Source organism: Rhinolophus ferrumequinum, chromosome 12 (genome assembly GCF_004115265.2).
Source record: "Rhinolophus ferrumequinum isolate MPI-CBG mRhiFer1 chromosome 12, mRhiFer1_v1.p, whole genome shotgun sequence".
In the NCBI taxonomy this organism is placed as follows: domain Eukaryota; kingdom Metazoa; phylum Chordata; class Mammalia; order Chiroptera; family Rhinolophidae; genus Rhinolophus; species Rhinolophus ferrumequinum.
In genome coordinates this window covers 38088612-38110573 of record NC_046295.1, presented here as the reverse complement: position 1 = coordinate 38110573, position 21962 = coordinate 38088612, and the positions used below count along the sequence as shown (strand labels likewise).

The following is a 21962-nucleotide window of genomic DNA, read 5'->3' as shown; positions in this document are numbered from 1 at the left end:
TCATTTTTTCTCTTGATTTCTGTGCATATATTGGTGTTGCTAACTTTAAGAAAGCTTAATAAAAATGAATTTTTAAAATTATAAAATTACATTGTCATGTAAATAGGGTATTTGTAGTGTATGTAGACATTTCATATGACAAAAAGTAACTTTTCAACAACAGGTATTATGGGAAGCCAGATAAACTCATAAATCATAAAACTTTAGATATGATAATAGCCTAATCCTTTTATTTGTGAGGAAACTCGAAGTGACTGCCAGTCTACAATCTAATTGTCAACAGTTGTACTGTCTCCTCGTCACCAAATTTATCTGGACTAATATACTAAAGATCCTTTTGAACTATAATACAGCGTAAGCTTTTTTGCTCTCCAATGTTCATCATAATTTTATTTAGCTCCCAGAGTCCTCCTTATCAGCTGGTTATTCATTGAATGATAGATTGGTATGTTGTGCATTTCACATTTCTCAAAATTAATGACTTGTATATTTAACACTAATTCATTTTACTAGACTCAGTAACAGCTATTTGGTTGTGTTAAAACCTAGTGAAAATAGTAACTATAGTCAAATAAACAAGTGTTTACTTCAACAGCACATTTACTATAAATCATATAACATGCCAGGAATAAGCAATTAAATTGAATAAAGTATCAAAGCAGTTACTACTAATTGGTGATGGATGGGGCTTTTTGGTTTATTGCTTTGGTTTAAAACAGGCAATCTATTCAAATACTGTGATAACATGTTGCATCCTAATAATAATGTACGCCCCAAATGTCCTGTAACCAAAAAGAGAACTATTCATATGATACTTGGAATTGTGTTTGAGTTAAATTCACAGAATGGAGAGAGAAGACATTTGTCTATTACATTTCTAAATGGATTGTGCCTCCGAATAGTTGAATGAGTAATACTAAGGAAGGAAGTAAATACCTTTAGCCTAGAAACAACCCACTTGACATTAGAGTTAAAAAAAAAAAAAAGGAAGAATAGTCTTCATAAATGTCTGTGATCTAAAAGGTGTTGAACTCTTCCTTTCATAAGAAGCCAGATGGACTTGAAATTACTTTACTCCATTTCCTCTTGTAGGCCGTGTACTGACTTTCGTAATACTATTATAACATCTAGAGAAAAGTTTTAATGTGTATTTTAAGAAATGAGATCCTTGTATTAGAAAAATAGGGGGAAATGCTTTTTTCAATCTGATATTTTATCTGCTGATAAAATTCAAACTTCAGTTTTCATACTACCATTGTACTAATTCAGAGTTGAATTGTTTTTTTTCCAAAATTGCTGCTTAAGGCGTATACTGAATTGAAGAGTTAAGAAGGAAAGCAGGTAGGTTTATGGATATAGGGGCATCTGAGTCAAAAATTTTAAATGTACTATTCTTTTCCAAATTACTTGCAAAGTATGGTGGATTCATAGACTATAAATCAAAACTTCTAATTAGCATTTTACATTATAACTCTTACTCAGATGCTACTTGTATGTATAAACAATTTCAAATTATGTAAATACAAGTTTAAAACCAGTGAAATCCGAGGCCATCTATTATATATTACTTTACCAAAGTTCAACATTTTGCTTTTTTTTTTTTTTCTAGTTTTTTTGAGTCTGGAAGTCTGAGTTCCAAGCCTTCTAGGTCCACCACTAGAAGATAGAGTGGGCAGAAGGGAAGATACAAGAAAATAACATAACCCTGAATACATGTGATGCTATCAAGAATGATAATTAAGCTTGCTAAAGTATCCAATGTAATACCAAGTCAAAAAAGAAAAATATAAATGGTTGCACCATGAAACAATGTGACTGCCTATGGAATAAAACCAAGAAGGAATAAATACAATGAAAAATGATTGTCGAGGTAGTAGGATTATGGGTGAGGTTTTTCCTTTTCTGAGGTATCTTTTCTGTTATGTTAGTTTTTATTAAAAAAGAGAGAAAAACCTGGTTCTTTCACTGTCAGAAACTGGCTCCTAAGTCCAGGTTTCTGAAATGAGGATTCCAGTACAGACCAAGGAGAAGTAACACATTTTTAGCCTGGCTGTCAGAGCAGCACAAAAAGGTAGCCAAAAGAAAAGAAGGGGATTCCTTATATTGGTGATTTTGAATTTTTTGTTTTTTGTTTTTGTTTTTTGACAGGGAATGTAATGTATAGTATCTGAGACTCTCATTGTCAAGTCTAATGCAAGTATTTTCTAGACAATGCCTACATACCACCTCTTAATGTTACAAACCCAGCAATGCATTGTTACTAGTTTACAATCTGTAGTCATTTCCTCAGCCCACCACAGCTTGGCACACATTTACCTCATTTGTGCTGTAGGCAAATACATTACATTTCTATATGTTACAGGCCCAAATATATATATATATATATATATACACATTTTTTTAATAATGCATTTTAAATCAGTTAAAATACGCATTTATGTTACATAATTACCTTCACTTTTGTTCTTGTGGATTTCTGTTACTGTCTGGGATCACTTGCTTTCAACCTGAAGAACTTCCTTTCTTATTTCCTGTAAGATGAATTGGCTAGCAACAAATTCTTTCTTTTTTTTTTTAAAGATAGCTTTGCTGGATATAGGATTCGTGGCTGACAGTATTTTTATTTGATATGTTTTCCCACTGCCTTCTGGCTTCCATTGGGCTCCCTTATAAGTGACAAATTGTTTTTCTGTAGCTTTTTTCAAGATTTTCTCCCTGTCTGTGACTTGAAGCTTTTTAACTATGATATGTTTATTTGTGGGTCTCTTTGCATTTATTCTTGGAGTCCATGGAGCATCCATGATGTGTAGGTTATTGTTTTTCTATAGATTTGGGGAACTTTCTGCCATTCTTCAAATATTTTTTTCTTTTCTCCTCTCTGTTACTTTCAGTTCAAGGGCTACAAGGATTACAGAATTAGTCATCTGCTCTTATGTTAGTAGTCCCCAGGCTGCTTTACCTTTTAGGTTCTTATGTTTGCTTTATAATTGCTCAGTTGTCCTTTCACACTGTTAACTGTCACTACTTGCTACTGTGAGCAGCTTTCTCCTGCCTAACTTGCTGTTTCTGTTTCCACTCAGATGATCTAGCAAACAGATAACTGAACTCATTAAATTATGTCTAAATTAAGACCATAATGGCTCTGCATAATGCCCTGAAAGTTACATAAGCAATAGCCAGATAGTCAAGACCAAGGCTACCCACCTCGAGGTAAGAATTAGTTAATGGCTGCCCAGGAGACTGGCTTCTGTCTAGAAGATTTGGATTTCTACGGTTGGCTCCTAGGAGCCAGCTTCTCTGGAAAATGTTACTGCTATTGTCTTCTAAAAAAGTCATGTATTTTCAAGAAACAGCAACATACCATCTCCATCCAACTTTTGCCAGTGTTGAAACAGTGGCTTCTAAATGACACCACCAATCTAAGAAACAGAGGGAACATAGGAAATGATAGTATGCATCAATTGGCCTTGAGTTTAGCACTATTTAATAGCCATCATTGACCGAGATGATGGAGTTGCAAGTATTCTCTTTAGAATCCACAAAACGAAAGTTGAGCAGTTGCAAACATTAGGGGATATGGAATAGAATTTAGCAAATATGCATAATCAGGATAAAGGCACCGTATGTAAAAATACAGCCCAAACACCCTGTCAATTAAGGAACATTTTGCAATTCATGAGATACCTGGAGCATAACATTAAAAAAAAAAAAAAAAGGACTGGGTTAATAGTTAATTTGAATATGAGTAAAGAGTGTGGAACTGTTTTTTTGTTTTTTGTTTTTTTAATCTCGTATTTATTTCAAGTGTGTTCTTCCAGGACCCATCAGCAAGCTCCATGTCAAATAGTTGTTTTCAATCTAGTTGTGGAGGGCCCGTTCGGGGCTTCCCCGTCAATCTTGTTGTTAAGAGAACTGTGCTCTAACCAACTGAGCTAACCGGCTGCCCCAGTGGAATTTTGAAATGTTGGAAACAGCTGTAATGGTTGAGAGTATGAGAAGGAGTTATTCTTGTCTCTTCAACAGTTATTAAGCCCTTATTTTGGCCACATTGGTCTCTGTATTTTTGTGCTTCAAAGCCTAAGAGAAATAAGCAAAACATAATGATAAAGAATATAAAAGGACACATAAGGAAAGCCTAACAATAGCTTTTGTGTCTGTACCAGTGTTTTGGATCCTTCCCAATGTTCCCCAGAAATCATCTACTCAAAGCCCCAGTCCAGGAAGACTTGGAGTGAAACGAGAGATACTGGACTGTCTATATCCCTTTTAGTTCTACCAGTTCTAGGTAGTTCTCTGAATATTGTCATGCAGAGTATTGCAAAGAAAGATCCCCAGAGACATAGGCCTTCCACATTACAGACCTGCCCTCCAAGAAGCTATCTGTTACCTAATCACTGTTAGATTGAAAATCTCTGAAGGGCAGAGAATGCATTTCTCCTATTCACACAGCTGACCCTTGAACAAGAGGAAGAGTAGGGACGCTGACCCCCTGCTCAGTGAAAAATTCCAGCATAATTTTTGACATGCCCCAAATTAACTACATCAGTCCTTCACATCCTCGGATTTAACCAACGGGACATCAAAAACAGTATTTTCAACCCATGGTTTGGAATCCGCGGCTGGTAATGGGAAGGTAGTGTTTTTCATCTGCGGTTGGTTGAATCTGCAGACAGGAAAGCTGGAATATGAAGGACCAGCTTTATTTATTGGGAAAAAAATGTGTGTAAGTGAACCTGCGCAGTTCAAAGCTGTGTTGTTGAAGTATCGACTGTATATCTACTCTTCCCTTGGTCACTGAAAGCTTCCTGACAACTGAATTCATACTGTATGAGAAGAAAATATTCCAAAGAGGTAAGCCTTCATTTTTGTTTTTCATTTCAAAGTTTTAAGTCAATAGGATAGCCTCATGATTTGAAGCTGTGACGTTATATTTTCTTGTTGTATCTTTAAATTATTATATTAGAGAAGAAAATAGCCAAATTAACAGCACCAGAGGGGACTGGAGGGTAGCTAGCTTTCGAAATCTTAAACATACTAATTCATCTCTAGGAACCACAGATTCATTATCAGTAAAAGGTGGGTATTAATAATATATCCATTATGTTGACCTTGGAAGTTTACTATAAAGATTAAATGATAATTTTAAATGGGATTTTTTTTTCCAGTGTTCTAAAGAAATATAAAAACGTAAGGGGTTGTTTAGATGCTAAAGATGGATCTGCATCTAGAAACGAAGAAGACCAGGCCATGAATTATACTTTTAGATAATTTTTGGGAAGTGTTTATTCTTCATAATGTGCCAATTTAATAGCAAATTTGCAGAGAACATTTGAAGTCCATGCAACTCTGTGATAAAAGCTGGTCCAGTTCTTTAGCCATATTCACATGACTGGCAGAATCTAAAGCAGCCAAAAGTTCCTGTCTGTCCTGCTGGGAAGCCAGCAGCAGCTAGATGAGCTGTGGCAAATGACAGCAAATGCACCTTTTGTCCTGTACAATCCTGCCCTGCTCTCGCGACATTTTGGCTCCAGATATGTCTATTGTCCCCAAACATACTGCCTTTGTGTTCTGAGTTTTGAGAGTTAAACAAGGAAGGCGGGAGGCAAGACAAATCACACTGCGAAAGCTGAAAGGAAAATCCCATAGTTACAGAAAAGATTTAATCTGTCATGACAAATCTTTAATGCTCATTTTTCTCAAAAGAAATCCCGAATACATTATTTCAATCTCAGTATTTCTCTACTGGTATAAGAATTAGTGATTCAAATTTAATTTGTTACAGGTTTGATGTCCAACTTTTAAAACTTAATAAATTACTAGCATGTTAATAAACAATACGATTTAATTTCTTATGGAGGATTTAAAAATGTACACCCTTTAAGTTCTTAACATAATATTATGTTTCCCTTTATAATGAAAACTTAAAAAGACCTACAAAAAGCTTTATATCTTGACCAAGTTCTTATCATAATCTGCATTTTATGTTATTTTATTATTATAATGTGTTGACTTCAGGATCATTCCTTTGCTTTATTCAAGAATCAATGGATTTAGATGGAAGAATGTTTTTAAAATTTAGTTTTGTGATGAGTTTTGGGTGTACCAAACAACATAATGATTAGACATTTGTACCCCTCACAGAGTGATAACCCCACCAAGTCTCCTACCCGCCTGACATCATACATAGTTATTACAATGCCTTTGATTATATTCCCTATGCTATCCTTAACACCTTGTGACACACACACACACATATATATTATTATTATTATTTTAAATTATAGTTGACATTCAATATTATATTAGTTTCAGGTGGACAGTGCAGTGATTAGGCCTTTACGTAATCTATGAAGTGATCCCCTCCCACCCCCATAAGTCCAGTCCCTAGATGGAAGAATTTTTTAAAACAGCAGTTCAACCCAGAAGGGACAATCCCATTAAAAGGATTGTCCACACAGAGTTACCGTTCATTTGCCTACCCGGAAACACAAGCTAATTCGTACAAAATCTACATCCAACTGTCCTGAAGTTCTCCCAATACTTCTCAGTGGTTACTTCATTGAAATAAGCTCATTTTGCCAAAATCTTGGAGAAAGCGGAAGAGGAAACTTTGAAACTACTTAATGAAGAAAATATTCCTTCCACTACATAACGTAACATAAAATGTGCATAAATGAACGGATTTTATTTTATTTACACTTTGTACATGGTTTGTGTTTTCCGATTCCAGAAGCTAATACCTATTTTTTTTTTTAATGAGGTTTTAAAATGCTGTTCTAGCTTGTGTAGTCCTGAGAAAGAGGTTTTTAGATTGGGGTCCAAAAATATTCTCCATCACCCATACTTGTTAATTTTCCTACTTGTATGCCTGACCCATCATAAAGCTCTGTGAATTCCCAAAATAAGGAAAACGAACTTAGTATAATCAACTTGGTATAAGAAAAGAAGTATATGTAAATTTATGAAATAGTCTCATAGAGGAGATAAAATTTATTCATCCTAAAGTGGTCAGTTCTGTGGATGAGGTTACTTTTCATATCTGGCTTTTCCATCTGCACGATGCTGCTTATATCAAAGAACTATTAGACAATCCTATGAGATGACATATGTGAAAGGGCTCTTAAAAGTGTAATGCTATATTCAATTCCTATGATGATGATGATGATGATAGAAAAATGAGCATGATACTATCACATATTCCACTGATGCTTTCCATAAGATGCTGTTAGTGCCTCACTTCTATGCCTTCACTCTTACCACGCGAGTGCACACAGGTCCAATTCTTAAAATTCTTTAAAAAAAAAAACAAGTTACGTTACTAGCTGTGTGACTTTATGAAATCCTGTCTAAACCTCATTGTCCTCAGCTGTAAGTGGTTGCTGTTTAACACCTGTTCAGCCTCCTTTACTGGGTCTTCTCAAAGATCTAATAAGATAATCCATGTAAAAGAATTAGATTAGATAGATAGATAGATAGATAGATAGATAGATAGATAGATAGATAGATAGATCTATAGAAAGATATTCATGTAGGCATTATTGTTGTAATTATTAATTGAGGAAAGTTTCAAGACACTAATTGAAATTGAAGTGAAGAAAGAAAGCATTCCAGGTCTGAGCAGGTGGTTCATTCTGGGAGCTGTGTTAACAGATCAGCTAGACTTAAAAAGAAAATCTGTTTGCAAAATAGAGAAAAATAATGCATAGAACTTTATAGGTTAGCCAATTTTTTTCCTGCCCAGGCGGAAGTTGGGGGGGGGTTTCTATGTGATAGGCCATGGAAGCCATAACATGCTGTAGAAAAGGAATACAGAAAGAGAAAAAAGGTTAACAAGATTACACTAGACATTGCTTAGAAGACAGAAGAACCAGAGAAGCAAGGAATCCCTGGAAAGCAGTATAATTTCCTGGCTTCTCTATTCTTACCACTGTTTCACTTCTCCACATACCTCTGCGGTTTGGGAGCGGCTAAGCATGAAGCCCTCTTCCCATTTTTCTCTATTACATTTCCTTGATCGGAGAGATTTGAACAAAGAAACTCTGGTAGTATCATAACTTTGAGTCCCAGGAAGCCCCTAGTAGTACAAATCCCTTGTAGGGGCTTGTTCTTAGTGTTTCTGCCATAGCTGGACAGAGGTAGAACTGGCGGACAACAGAGACGATTACATCTAAAAGAAACCTTGGATATTAAGTAGTTCAGGGCTCCGAACTTTGCAGATGAAGAAATGGTGATCCAAAGTGGACAGGCATTGGTCCAAGGTCATACATACAGTCTGATATGTTAGGACAACAACTCTGTTTATGTTGCCTTACTCAAAGTTATTGCAATATAAGTAGAAAGAACATGGAGTTGCACAGAATTAACTTTTTGTTTCTTGTCCTCTCAGGAAATTTGGACATATTACTTGTGTAATATTAGTCTGTTTTCCATCTTTAAATTTTGCATTCTAATAAATACCTTACAGAGTTATTTGGAGGATAAAATAAAATGAAAAATGTGATTGCAGTGATGTTCCAGTAAATAGTTAACAGTAAGCTCTTGGAGCCAATGAAAGAAACATGATTTGTAAAATTTGATGATTTTCATGGTATAACTATTCCTCCTGCTGTCAATTTCAAGCTTCCAACAGTTTAAAAAATGGCTGGCACGCTTCCCAAAAATCTAACAATTGCCTCTCAGAAGCCCATATGAGCTGGCACAGGCTGGCTCCAGCACACCACAGAATGGAAATACTTGACATATAGTAAATACTCAATAAATATTAGTTGCCCTCTTAGCTTCACAAGGCACAGGTTCTTCCTACCATGCCACATAACTATTGTTTGATGAACACTATCTCTTTGAACTCTTGAAGAGATGAGATTCATTGTTGTAATAATCTATGTAAATAAAACGAACCTCATGTGAAGATGCCTGCATCTGAAGATATATTTGAAATGCTCTTTATACAATACATGTGAAGGACATGTGAAGTGCCCGGAAATTCACCTTGCAGATTCCTTGTGACCTCGTAAAGAGATCGACTGACATTGTCTACAGCAGATAAAACTGGAGATTATAAAGCAGAAGAGATAATGGTGATTTCAAATAAGAACTTCGAATGAAAGGCAGATACTGGAACAATACTTGAGCTCTTTTTCACATGGGCAACTCTTATAGCATATGAGTAGAAGTAGTGACACAGTTGGTGTTTCTTAATGATTCCCCTGAATAATTTCAAATAGAGCAGCTGTCCTATTTGTATGTTTGCTTGCTTGCTTTAAAGATGTACTGTGGACTTCCATTTCTAGCCAAGAAGGATTAACTGGTACAGGATTACCCTCCCCCTGTAAACAATTAGCAAAGTGGAAAGCATATATGAAATAACTGTTTTCCGATATCAGAACCATTGTATATTTAAGATTGCGATTCCTGACGGAAGAAAAACAACTGACGTGAGCTGCATAGTTTTCCTGGCTTTCTGTGTGGAAGTAGGGTTGCCAGGCAAACTACAGGATGCCTAGTTAAATTTGAATTTCCGATACAAAATGAGTTTTTAAATTATAATTATGTATAAAAATACAGCATTGGATTTTTGTTAAATCCGGCAAACCTACCTGAAGGCAATTTTTAAACTGCAACAAGAGGAGAGGAAACTCAAATGGTGCATACTAATTTCATTAGAATGAGGAGACAGAAATTCTACTTTTGTGAGACTGAGGTAGCTAGAATTTCCAAGGCAAAATACTATATGGAAGCAAGCTGCACAGAGAAAGAACTCCAGAAATTTTCACAAGGGTCCTCTTGGTTTCTTGGCTGAATATTACTCTGTGTATGCATAGGGTGAAATTCTACCAGGCCAGACAAAGAATACAGACTAAAGCATTCACACAGGACTTGGGGACTTTTGAATTCCATCCATCCAGGTCAGAGAGATTTCTTGAAGCCATCAAAAGAGATCTGAGAAGGGTCACACATGAGGAGTAGGGCTACGTTGGCCCTAGAATAAAGGCAAAATTAGACCAACTGTAACAAAGCTTTAAACCAAGTCTCCAGAGAATCAAGATGATCTGCAAGCAAATTAACTGCCTGCCGAAACAAATTTCAGCACTTTACAAAGAGGACGATGACATCTCAACACTCAACAGTATAATATTTATAATGTCCATCTAATCAAAAATGACTAGACAGGCAAAAAAGTAGCAAGTGCTGGCTGGAGAAAAATAATAGACAGACCAAAAATGACTGAAATGATGGAATTAGCTAACAAGGAATATAAAACATTTTTTGGTAAATATGTTCAAGGATTTAAAGAGAAAACAAATAAAAGAAGAAAAACAAAACTATGAAGATATAAATTGGGCAGATGACTTACAGACTGATATTGTATACCATCAGCACACACCGTCTAAAAGCACATGAAGGCAGGAAAGAAACTGACTCATCATTTGCTACAGGACATCCATAGAAAAAGTGGGGGTAATCCAGAGAAGATTGTGTTTCTCCTAAAGAGTTCATTTTCAAAGTTCACAAGAAAATAGTTAACTCTAGACTGTAAATCGTGCAAGAAACTGCTTATCTGAAAAAACAAGTTTTTGACCAAAATCATTTCCTCCATTATAGAGAGGGAGTTAGGTGGCTGCAGAACCTAGTTTACATTATGATAATAGAGAGGAGGTAGGAAGGAATGGGGCTTATAAAAAGTATGTTACAAATAGGCTCTTACATGGTTTTGTCTCCATGTGACATGCAACTGCTTTGATTTGTTTTGAATTTGGATTATTCAGCTATTTCAAATGCATGTTAAGGATTCATTGATTTTTTTTTCATTGATGCTTTTTAATCAGAATAAAAAAAAACATATTTTTACGGCTAAAGGCCGCAAATTTGTATGGAGGAAATTTTGGCTTCTATATTATTCTCTATAGCTGTTTTCTTTCCACATTCCCCTTTTAAACACATGAAAAACCATGTGTTTCATCTTTAATGTCTCAGTTTCACCCTTCCTTTCTTCCTCTTCTTTCCTCTTTTTACCTTCATTTGCATTCCATTCAAAAGTTTCTCTTAAGTCAACCACAGATAATTTTACCAAGCTGTTACATCATTCTAACTTGAAAAATAAAAATAAACAGTAACCACCAACTAATCCGTGTTTATTTCACCTCATGGTGAAAAGTGAACTGTCTTGTAGAAGAAAAGAACAGATGGATTTGTTGATTCATCATGAGGTTAAATAATGCCCAACCTGCTCTGACACAGCTGTGATGGTGGCGTGGGGCTAGCCACATGTTTATTTCAATTGACTGACTGAATTTTGCCACCACCACCACCCTCCAAAAAAAATTGGTTCTAAGAAGCATGTGGTAGGCACAGTGCCAAGAGAATGCATTTCTTTTATTGCCAAACTTCAACTGTGCTGGTAAATAAGTCAGAGGGCATGCAAGGACATTCCCTTTTCACTATCATGCCCAATGTGACATTAGATTACAACATATTTTTAATTCAAATACAATTAGCCATGTCCAAGCCTTAGCATTTTTCAACACAACTTCAAAGAATGAAAAAATTCTGAAGACGATGCCAAAAAACAAAATCAAATTCAAATCAGTGTTTGCCACAGACCTTAGCAGATTCAGGTCACACTGTTTTGGAAGGGACTAAAGGCTCTCCCAGATTAACCTCTGGTGAACAAGAGGTTGAAGCATTTTTCTTTTTTTCTTTCTTTCTTTTTTTTTTTTTTTTTGATGATGGCTGCTGTAAATCCTTGTGAGAGAATCCAGTATCTACATAATCTTGGTGTTGGTGTCTATTGTCTCTTCTCCTCTGAGATTTCCCTGGCTCGTGATATGAGTGATTTTCAGTTGTATCTTAGACATGTTTGCTATTCTGTGATGAGATTCTGGTTCATATTTAATCTTCTGTTTGAGCAGACCTTCTATGTATGAGCCCACACCAATGGAAGAAGGGTGGGGATGTCTGGTTATATTACTGTCATGTGGAGTGGACACCCAGGCTCCCCGCGTGGCCCCCATTGAGCCCCGGGAAGCAGAAGGACATCTCATTACTGCTGAGTGGGGGTGGGAGTTCAGGCTCCCCACTAGGCCAATGCTGACACTCCAGGGGCTGGGAATCCCAGTAACTGCTGGAAGGTGGTCAAAGTCCCCACCTCCCACTTGGCCCCCTCTTGTATCACCTTGGCAGGAACAGATGCTTCATTGTCACTGGGTCAGGGTGAAAGTCCTGGTTCCCCATATGGTCTTTACTCACAACTTGGGGCAGAGAATGGGGTGTGGTTTCATTACTGCCAGGTGGGGATAAAAGCCCCTACTCGCCACTACTTGGCCTTCTTAACGCCACCCGGGGTGGAGGGGAAGAGAAATATTGGGTTGGTGCAAAAGTAACTGCAGTTTAAAAGGTTAAAAATAAGTGCTTAAACCACAATTACTTTTACACCAACCTAATACTTTGGTATAGCTGGGCGAGGGCATAAGTCTAGGCTCTCCATTCACATTTTTTTCTGTGGTATTTAGCGGGAGTAGAGCAGTTATTCTCTAAATGTTATCTGTTTGGCTAGGCCACTTCTTTCCTTGTCCTGTAGCTAGAGAGAACTGACTGTTGTGTTTTGTGTTTTTCATCTGCACCTGTTGGCTTTTCCAGGCTGCCTGCTTCTTCAGAACCGAGTCTAGTCTGTATGAGGCAAGAAGATAACCCCTGTCACCATGTGGTACCTAGCAGGCCTCCCTTCTTCTCTCTCTACCTTTTAGCATCTTCTTATATTTGTTTTACATACAGTGGCCAGGACCTTTAGCTACACTTAGCCAAGGAATAGGGAGACCTGTGTCTGTTCCATTTTATCCTGGAACTGAGAACTCCATATTGAATTTCTGTGTTTCTGCTCTCACTGCCATGGCACCATAAGGCAGTGGTTCCAGGAAGGACTGGACATTCTTTTTATTGCTGACACCCACCACCCATAAGTTCTAGTCCATCTAGGTGGATGTAAAGTGTTTCAGCTCTACACCCAACACAACACAGTTTTCCTCTTCTAGTGTCAGTGCAGCAGATGGAGAATAAGACAATTCTGGTGTTAGAAATCTAAATTTCCCAGGTGTTGAGTTGTTTGCTTCTGGCTTGAGAAGTATGGCCCCACCAGCTATGCTTTGCAGGAAACATACCTGCCAAGACAAGATCCCTATTCTTTATCATGAAGGCTCCAACTTCATGGCATTTTAGAGCTTAACTATCTCTTGAGGATAAATTCTGTACTGAGATAAGAGAAGGAACCATCATTTGTATATATTTCATGTGTACTCTCTCACAACCAACACAAGCACCTCAAGCCTTGAAATCCTTTCTTTTGGCACACATGTCAAATAGCAGTTGGGACTGCCACTTAAGGAGGTGTAGTTTGTGCACTGCACAAAGACACCCAGCCAACGGGATAAAAGGGAACTAAGCTCCAGCCCAGGCTCCGCTTGCCAAATCATGTACCCACGGGGCTGCATCCCCCAGAGGGAGTGCCCCTTTCAAATTTGCACAAAGGCTCCCTATAAGCAATCAGCTGAGCTCTGAACCCAACAATAGCAGTATTGCAGCCTCTCAAAAGAAATACTGTCTTGTATTCCATTAACCCATTGTACTTGAATATTCAATTGATACTCATACATAATTTATATCATCACTTCAAAATAATTTATTTTCAGATATTCAGGCCCATTAAAATGAGCTCCAAATCGTCTAAGGTAGGACTTATTGCAAATTTTGGCCTGGGTCAAACTGACATTTTTAAGGGATTTTCCATTATCTCCCTGGGACTGCAGCTTCCATTAGTGAGGGTTGTTAATTATAAGGTGTTGGGCAGATAGGCTTCCTGATATGCACAGTCGCCTGTCCTTTCACTGTGAACAAAACCCACCCCTACTCCCCCACTGGTCTGTGACACATCAGTATGTCCTTCCAAGGCAACAGAAAATCCCTGCTATCTTGGAATGGCTGCATCCCTGATTAAATCTGGTTACTAAAGGCTGAAACAGGTAACTGAAGAGTTGTGAGAAGAGGCCCGTTACTTGTCTCCTTAGCAAGTTAGTGTCCATGTAGTGGATATATCTCGTCTCAGAATTAGAGTTTTAAATTCCTTGAATCAAATAAACTTTATAAAATATACCAGTGGTCTTAGTCTTACTATAAAACAAATGGTGATTTATGTGCAAACAATTGGCTCACATCAAGATAAATAACCAGAGAACACCGAAGCATATGCTGGTTTCTTAATCCACGGCACTGACCCTTTATTTCTTGACTTCACTAAATTATTAATTATTATTTTGCAAATATTAATATTTTCAAAAATGAATATGATTATGAACTGGTTACAGTGCCAAAAGTACTGAACTGGGCTTTGCCAATGCTATTTCTTCAGTTCAGCAAATCTCTCAATACCATTGCACTGCAAGGTCTGTGTCTACTAGAAGAGGGGTTTTAGTTCTGAAACACTCTCATTTTTATACGTCCCAAACAAGTACAGCTTGAGTGAGTAATATCCTTTGAGTTACATTTTTTTCTCTTAAGTGCCTACTATAATTTTCCTAATTCATTTAAAACTTTTTTCTCCTTCATTGGGAAATTGATTTCCCATTGACTACACTCCCCTTTTACAAATGTACTCTTCTCTAACAGCAAAGACAAGAATTCTATAAATCGCCACACCCTTTTTGCAAAACACTATGATGCCACAAGGGAAACTCTTTGTGCAAATCCACTGTAAGGAAAAATAAAATCAATTTTGGAGACTTGGTATAAATTTTCTTTTAGTAGTTAAGGGTGAGCAGAAGAAATTCTTTATTATCTTTCCATATAACATGTCCCATTGTATACATGTAATGTGTAACATTGCACAAGAAATGGTATTTTGAAAAGTAGATTAAATCATAAAATTCGGCTAATATGCTTCTCTAAAATGCCTGTGATAAATCTACATTTTGCCATATGAATGGACTTTCACTATTAAAGTGTTAAGTTTTGAAGTATGTGGTTTGGAAATATTCATCCAATGTGAAGGATTAAAACAAAATGAAACTCATTAAGAGACCAGGATTCAGGATTCTGGTCCAGGATTCTGCCATGTGCTAGGAGATCTTAGATAAGGCACTTCACCTGCACATTTGTTTGCACACCTGAAAAGGGAAGAAGCTACATTAGATCCTTATTAATGGCTTACAGTCCAAAAACTATGTGAAATAGTTCAGAAGTCTCAGATCATTAGAAGAACTAACAATTCCTAATTTACAGATGAAGAAACTGGGATTTAAATAAGCCACATGACTTGCCCAAAGTCACAAAGCTAAGCTGTGCACTGGCTGATCACCCAGGTCTGTCTGATTCCAGAACTCATGATTTTAGCTCTCTCTCCCATGCAGTTCTCTCCTTTCAGGAGGAAACTTTGGTTTCTATCTTTAGCATAAATTTTATATCCTATAGAAGAGTTCCCTTGGAGAAAGTACCGGACTGCTCCAGGGTTGGGCTCTATATCTTGTCCTTCAATTAACCAAGACAGTGGTTCTCATACTGTGGTTCCTGTACCAGAAGCAACAATATCACCTAAAATCATGTCAGATATGCAGATTTTCAGGCCCTGACCCTGATACGTCCTGAATCAGAAACTCTGGGAATTGAGTCCAGCAATCTGTCACTTAACAAACCCTCTGTTATATACTACAGTTTGGGAACTCCTGCATTAAGATGTGTGACCTTGGAAATGCAGCCAGGACTCTGAGCTCCAGCTGCCAGCTCTGTAATACTGTGTCCTTCTATGATCTAACATCTGAATTATTAATAGGGGGATAGATCTGATTCATATCCCTAATTTTGAGAACTGATACCCAATAAAATGAAGAAGAAGAAGGCAAATGAGGGTGAAGAGGACAGCCTTTCATAGAGACCCCAATTAGTCAAAGCAGCAATTTTGTTTGTGATGACTTATGGCAGTGATGCTTGTGACATCCCAAATTAGAACTTTTTTTTTGGAGTCACTCTGAATGCAGCTAGCTCTTTGGTAACTTAAAAATTTATTAGGCTTCTTGAAGCTCAGCTCAGAGAAAGACAGAATCAATTAAAAATATGCATTCTGTTTCCTTAGCCCTGCCTTAAGTCATTCAGGAGACAGTTTCTGGGAATGGAGTCTAATAGGTCTTTTTTGCAAAATGGAACAAAGTAATATCTCACTTCCCAGGAGTTATAAGCTCTCTCCCCACCTCCACCCACCACCCCAGGAGATGACATATATTTCAGGATCCATTTCAACCAGAAATGACATAACCAGCCTTCCAGGTAGCTTCAGGAACTCATGTTTCCTCAGCTTAGCAATGACTCAGCGGATGGCAGGCAGTATGAATGGCCTTAAGTACCATACTGGCGCCAAGGGTCATATTTTCATTATTTATTCAACATTTTACTTGCCCACAGCCTAAGTCTCTGTAACTCCATCCTTATGTTGTGCACGGCTTGGGTCAGAAATCTCTTCATTAGGCCTACCCTTGAGGTTAGAAAAGATGCCATTTTTCACTTGTAAAGTTGAAGCTACAGATCCATTATCAAAATGTCTGGTGCCTACTAACCAATGAATGTCTGTTGAATGAAATAATGAGTTGACTAAAGTAGTGCAGAGGCTTAAATTTGGTTTGTAAATGACAGTGAGAGTTGTACACCATTTTGAACACAGACTCTCACTTATATCTTTCCATATAATATGGGGAAGGAAGTTAACATGTTCTGCGCACTTACTATGTCCCAAATGCTTTGTGCATTGTTGTCTCATTTAATCCTCACAGCAACCTTGTGAGGCTGGAGTTATTAGTCCCATTTTGTAGGCAAGAAAACTGAGACTGAGATTTTTATCTCCTGTACAATTTTATCTTCTAAAATTTTCTCCTAAAATTTATCTCCATTTTTCTCTCCGTTGAATACTGATTTAGTATGTGGGCAAAATGATTCCTCAGAGTTGGTGCTCAGACTGTGGCCTTGAAACAGATTGGTATTCAAGAATCACAGGACCTACTCTGAAATGACCGAGACAAGCGATTATGGCAGACTAAGGGAGAAATAAGTAAACCATACTTTTTTTGCTTTATCAAATATTTTATACATATAAAATCACTAATGGATATGTCATATATATGTATATGTATATATATAATATATAAATGAATAAAATACAGATAAATTTTAAGAATATAATAAAATAACACTTATGTGCCCATCACCCAGCTACGTGTATCATTTCTTCACTGTATCTTGACCCAGCAATAACCATTATCCTAAATTCTTTGTTAGCCTTTCTTTGCTTTTCTTTATGGTTTTATTGCATGTTTTTGTATATGTGTGTACAAAATATATTAACTTTGTTTTTAAACTTTATATGTAAGGTTTTAGACTGCAAAGATTCATCTGCAATTCTTCTTGCTTTTTTAATTTAACATTATGTTCCTGAGATTTATCCATTTTTGTCCCATAGAACTGTGGTTCATTCATTTTCACTGCTGTATCACAGCAGTGATACATTTTCACAGTATCTCATTGTATGAACGTACCATGACGTATTGCCTATTCTGTCAGTGGGCATTTGGATTGTTTCTAGTTTTTGACCATCACAAACAGTGCTACCGTGAGCATTCTTGTACGTGTCTCCTGGTCACATGTATGTTTATCAAGGTAAATACTATCTAGAAATAAATTGCTGAGGTTTAGGGTATATACATGTTTACCTTGATAAGGCAATGACAAATTGTTTTCTAGAGTTTGGACCAGTTGACACAGCTACCACATGGTAGAAAAAGAGAAGGAAGCATGACTTATCCCTTTTTCTTCGTAAGTGGCCAGCCCACATTGGGCTCTAGCAGGGGGAGGGACACAATTTAATTTTAAATCAAGTTTGGTGTTTTCAGTGTTACATGGGACTAAATATTTTGAAATATTGAACTGAGAATGTGCTTGACACCGGAAATGACCATTATACTTTCTACTACTCAACAGAGAACCCAAAAGTCATTTAAACTCTTAGCATTTTCATCCATGTATGAGAAGAGATAGTCACATGGAAGGTGAAAGGGACAATGGGAGACCGATATTGCGATGTTTCCTGATGACATTCTGTGAGTACTGATTTTAAACATAGATGTCACTAGAGAGTGGCAAGAGAAGAGATTATAGAGAAGGTGGCAAGGACCAGATTTGAAGGCAGAATGAGTCATGTGAGGATTTGGGACTTTCCCCTAAAGGCCCTCAAAAGCCATCGAAGAGTTCTAAGTAGGAGAATTTTGGAATCAAAATTATGCTTAAACAAAACATCCCTTTAGTTTCAGGGTAAATGATTTGAAAGGCAGAAGAGGCAGGGGTGGCTTGGTCCAGCTTAGTGGCAACGAGGATAAAAGAAATGGAAGGTTTTGAGATAAGCCTGTTAGTAATTGGTGAGGTGTCTCCTATAATTCTGTTTTGATCCACTAGGTAATCAGTCAGCAGTGGTATTTCCAGAGGCTAGGAATTCTGTTGCTTCCTTACTATTCTTGGGGGGCACACAGGACGGACACTAGTGTCTCCATCTTACTGATGTAGTGAGCAATGCTCAAGAAAACCCAGGAATTTGCTTTAGTCCATGTATCTCATTACAGGCTTAGAGCTGTTGGTATCTTAACATTTTCTACCTCAAATGGAAATGCTTGAACTAGTTCTCTTTGGTTGTATTTAGAAAAAAATGCCCCACCTTTGGTGAAGTTAAGTGTATAATATAAAAGAAGAGAGAAAAAAACTGAGTTCTGATGTAGTCATCAAGCTTAAAATATTTATACATCCAATAATTTTAGCAAAACATAATTATGCTTCTTGGAATCATGGAAACTTTCCATAAAACCCTAAATTCTAATACAGTTGAGAAAACTCTGAACTGGCCTAGGTAACCTTTTATTTCTCTCACAGCCACAGGATTCTGCAATTTATCTTTTAGAGCAGTAGTTCTCAAACCTTAATGTCCACATGAGTCACTTGGGGTCCTTGTTAAAATGTCAGTTCTGCTTCAGTAGGTTTGGAGGTATGGCTAAGATTCTGCATTTTTAACTAGCTCCCTAGGGGGAATGCCCAGGCTGCTTGTCTGACTTTTGAAAAAGCCAGGTTTTTGGTGAGCCCAGAACTTTTCCAAGTAGATGTGGGCACAGAGAGAAATCAGAGTGTAAGGACCCCAAGGAATCTCAGGAATGTAATTATGTTATAGGGGAGAAATAGAACTAAATTTTGCAAAATGGTGAGGCAGACAAGCTCTGTCAGGTCTATTTCCCCACTTCCCAAATTCCTTTCCTCATCCACTCCCTCATCTGTGACTTTAGTCCATGTCTCTGCAGATTAACTAACTAATCCTTCCCCAGGGGCAGACTAGATGGTTGTTTTTCTTGTTACCCTTCCCAGGAAGCTGTATTTTTAACTGCACCTTCACATTTCATGATGCAAAGAAATAAAACTTGCATGTTGCATGACAGGCAATACTTTGATATTTGTGGGGAGGGGTCCCTGCTCAGCACACCTTCCATATCCAACAGACAAATCCTGGATAAGAGACTCTGCCAGTTCAAGTGGCTTGTCCTATAGGGAATATTTTACTCTTCATGCTCCCTTACACTCAATCTTTAAGATATGCCAAAGGTTAAAAAGGAAAGACTTTCTCTCCAAAGGATATCTGTTGGCAGCGTTGTGCCCTCTTTAGTCACAAATGGTGTGGAGTGCGGGGACATTGTAGAGCTCTCAGTGAGCTGAGGGAGAAATGTGTGGAGATGGATTGGATTAGACAGAATTGTTCCAATTAATCACGCTGACGTTAGAGGCAGATTTCAGTTTCTGCTCTGGGTTTTGCCATTTACATTCTCTGTGACCTTGAACAAGCCATTTCACATCTTTGGTTTCAGCCTTTCCACATGTAAAATAAAAATGGGACGCAATCATCTTTAAGTTTCCTTCTGGTTCTAAAAACTTTGTTTCTGAAGTTGTTTCAGGTGAACCAAAAAAAGGGAGAAATTTTAAGCTGCTGGTATTTACAATGCCTCATCATCAAAATCACTTTGGAGAGCTTTTTAAGAATATAGATCTCCTCCTACCCTGTTCTGATCATTTATTTGTGAATGCAGTCTTGGAAACTATTTCCATAAAGTTCACCAGGCAAATTATGTCCATCAGATAAATTTGGGAATCACTAAACCAGGCACAAGGGGGCGCCTGGCAGATGCTGATTTTTATCTCAGTGATTTAAATCTGTTTGAGTGTTAAAAATGTGATTTGCCGTTTCCATATCTAACGTTACTTCATATAATTTAAAATAAAGTTTTGGTTGAAAGCATCTCTTACTCTTTGGTAATTTGGGGTTTAATTTTCTTCTGCATGAGGTAAAACTATATTAATTTAATATGTATATAATTTCCAGAATTACAGACATATAAAATTAATGTAATCTTCGGCATTCAAGCGAAGGTTGGAGGTTTGGAGTGGAAAGCTATCTCCTGACATGAATGAAGGATAAATGTTCCAAGTTTCTAGGACAATCCCTTGACTCATAGCCCCCCACATTTCTCTTGTCCCTTTCTTGGAAGCTTCTAGAAAGACTGCTCATTTTCCTTACTGCCTCAGAAACTGACTTTATCATCTTTGCCCTCAAAGTATCTTTTTTTCTCATCTATAAAATGAAGTTAATAAGAGAACTAACTAACCTGAGAGGGTTGATGTGAGGGTTAAATGAGTTAGTACATCTGAAGCATTTGGAACAGTGCCTAACATATAAGGAGCATCCAAAATATGTAAGTTATTCATATGGTTGTTGTGCTGTTACTACTCTCTCTTGGCATGATCTCCACCACTCAGTTACCCCCTCCCAAAACCTGGGTTCCACTTTTCTTCGCTGTTCCTCAGAGAGAGAGGAAACGATAAAGTAAATGAGACGAAACGTTAACAATAGGTAAATCTGGATAAATGATATAGAGGTATTTATTGTTGCAACTTTTCTGTAAGTTTGAAATGATTATCAAAGTGAAGTTAAACAAAACAAAACACTTCACTGGCTTCCTCAGAATAATGTCCAAAGCCCTTGGCTACTTCTTCAGTCATCGCCTACTGTTTTTCCCCCTTGGTGTTTAAGCTTCAGCCATAAAACATGATTTTTATTTCATTACCTTTGCACTTGCTGTTCTCTAAATTGGAATGCTATGGTCTTCACCCACTTGTTTACCTGGAAAATTCCTGTTTGTACTTCAATACCTAAGGTATAATCACTCCTGTAAAATGCCTCTATTGTTTGACAGAATTAATCCTCACGCCCCTGAGTGGACTGTGTTTCTCATTTTGACTCCTGTGCCCTTTTCTCATGTAGTATAATTGGTCTGTTTCCTCTAATAAACTCAAGAGTTCTTGGAGAACAGAGTCCCTCATGCCTTACTCAGTATTTCACCCGAGAGCCTGATCCTGATTTCTGTCTTCTTGTGCTCATAGGTACATTTTTATTTGCTAGGCCCTGGTTTGTCACCTTGGCCACAATGACATTCGATTTGCTGCTGCTTCCTGTTGTTCCCAGCTGAAGCTTGGCTCCTGGCCACTCTCCCTAATTTTTTTTTTTTCCTTCCATTTTTCCGCATGAGGAGGAAGTGAGCCTTCACTGACCAAGAGCTAAAATATCTCGTGGTCATCATTGCTACTTATAGAGCTTCCTCCCACCCGGTGACCTCTTTCCTTTACTGTAAGTCTGTGTTTTAGAGCCAGTCACTTTACCTCTTGGAAGTCTTAGTCTCCTCATTTATAAAAAGGGTACGCTTTAGTCCAACATCCCTTGTAAGAGAGTTAGGTAGGGAAGGAAAAATAATCTTCCTGCTACTAGGTTTTTGGCAGAGATCCCTGAAGCAGAATTTGCCACTATATAATATGCTTCTTTGGCATAAGAATTATCTTGAACTGGTTATTTTTAA

The 21962-nt window shown here is 37.4% G+C and overlaps 1 long non-coding RNA gene across 1 annotated transcript in view; it reads left to right on the top strand.

The window, feature by feature from the left end:
• Positions 1-4730: 4730 nt before the first annotated feature.
• The window catches only part of LOC117032472 (uncharacterized), a 29709-nt gene continuing 12477 nt past the window's right edge, over positions 4731-21962 (top strand). Inside the window, exon 1 of the long non-coding RNA XR_004424736.1 lies at positions 4731-4851. This is a non-coding gene — a long non-coding RNA (uncharacterized LOC117032472). The remainder of the gene's footprint in view (positions 4852-21962) is intronic.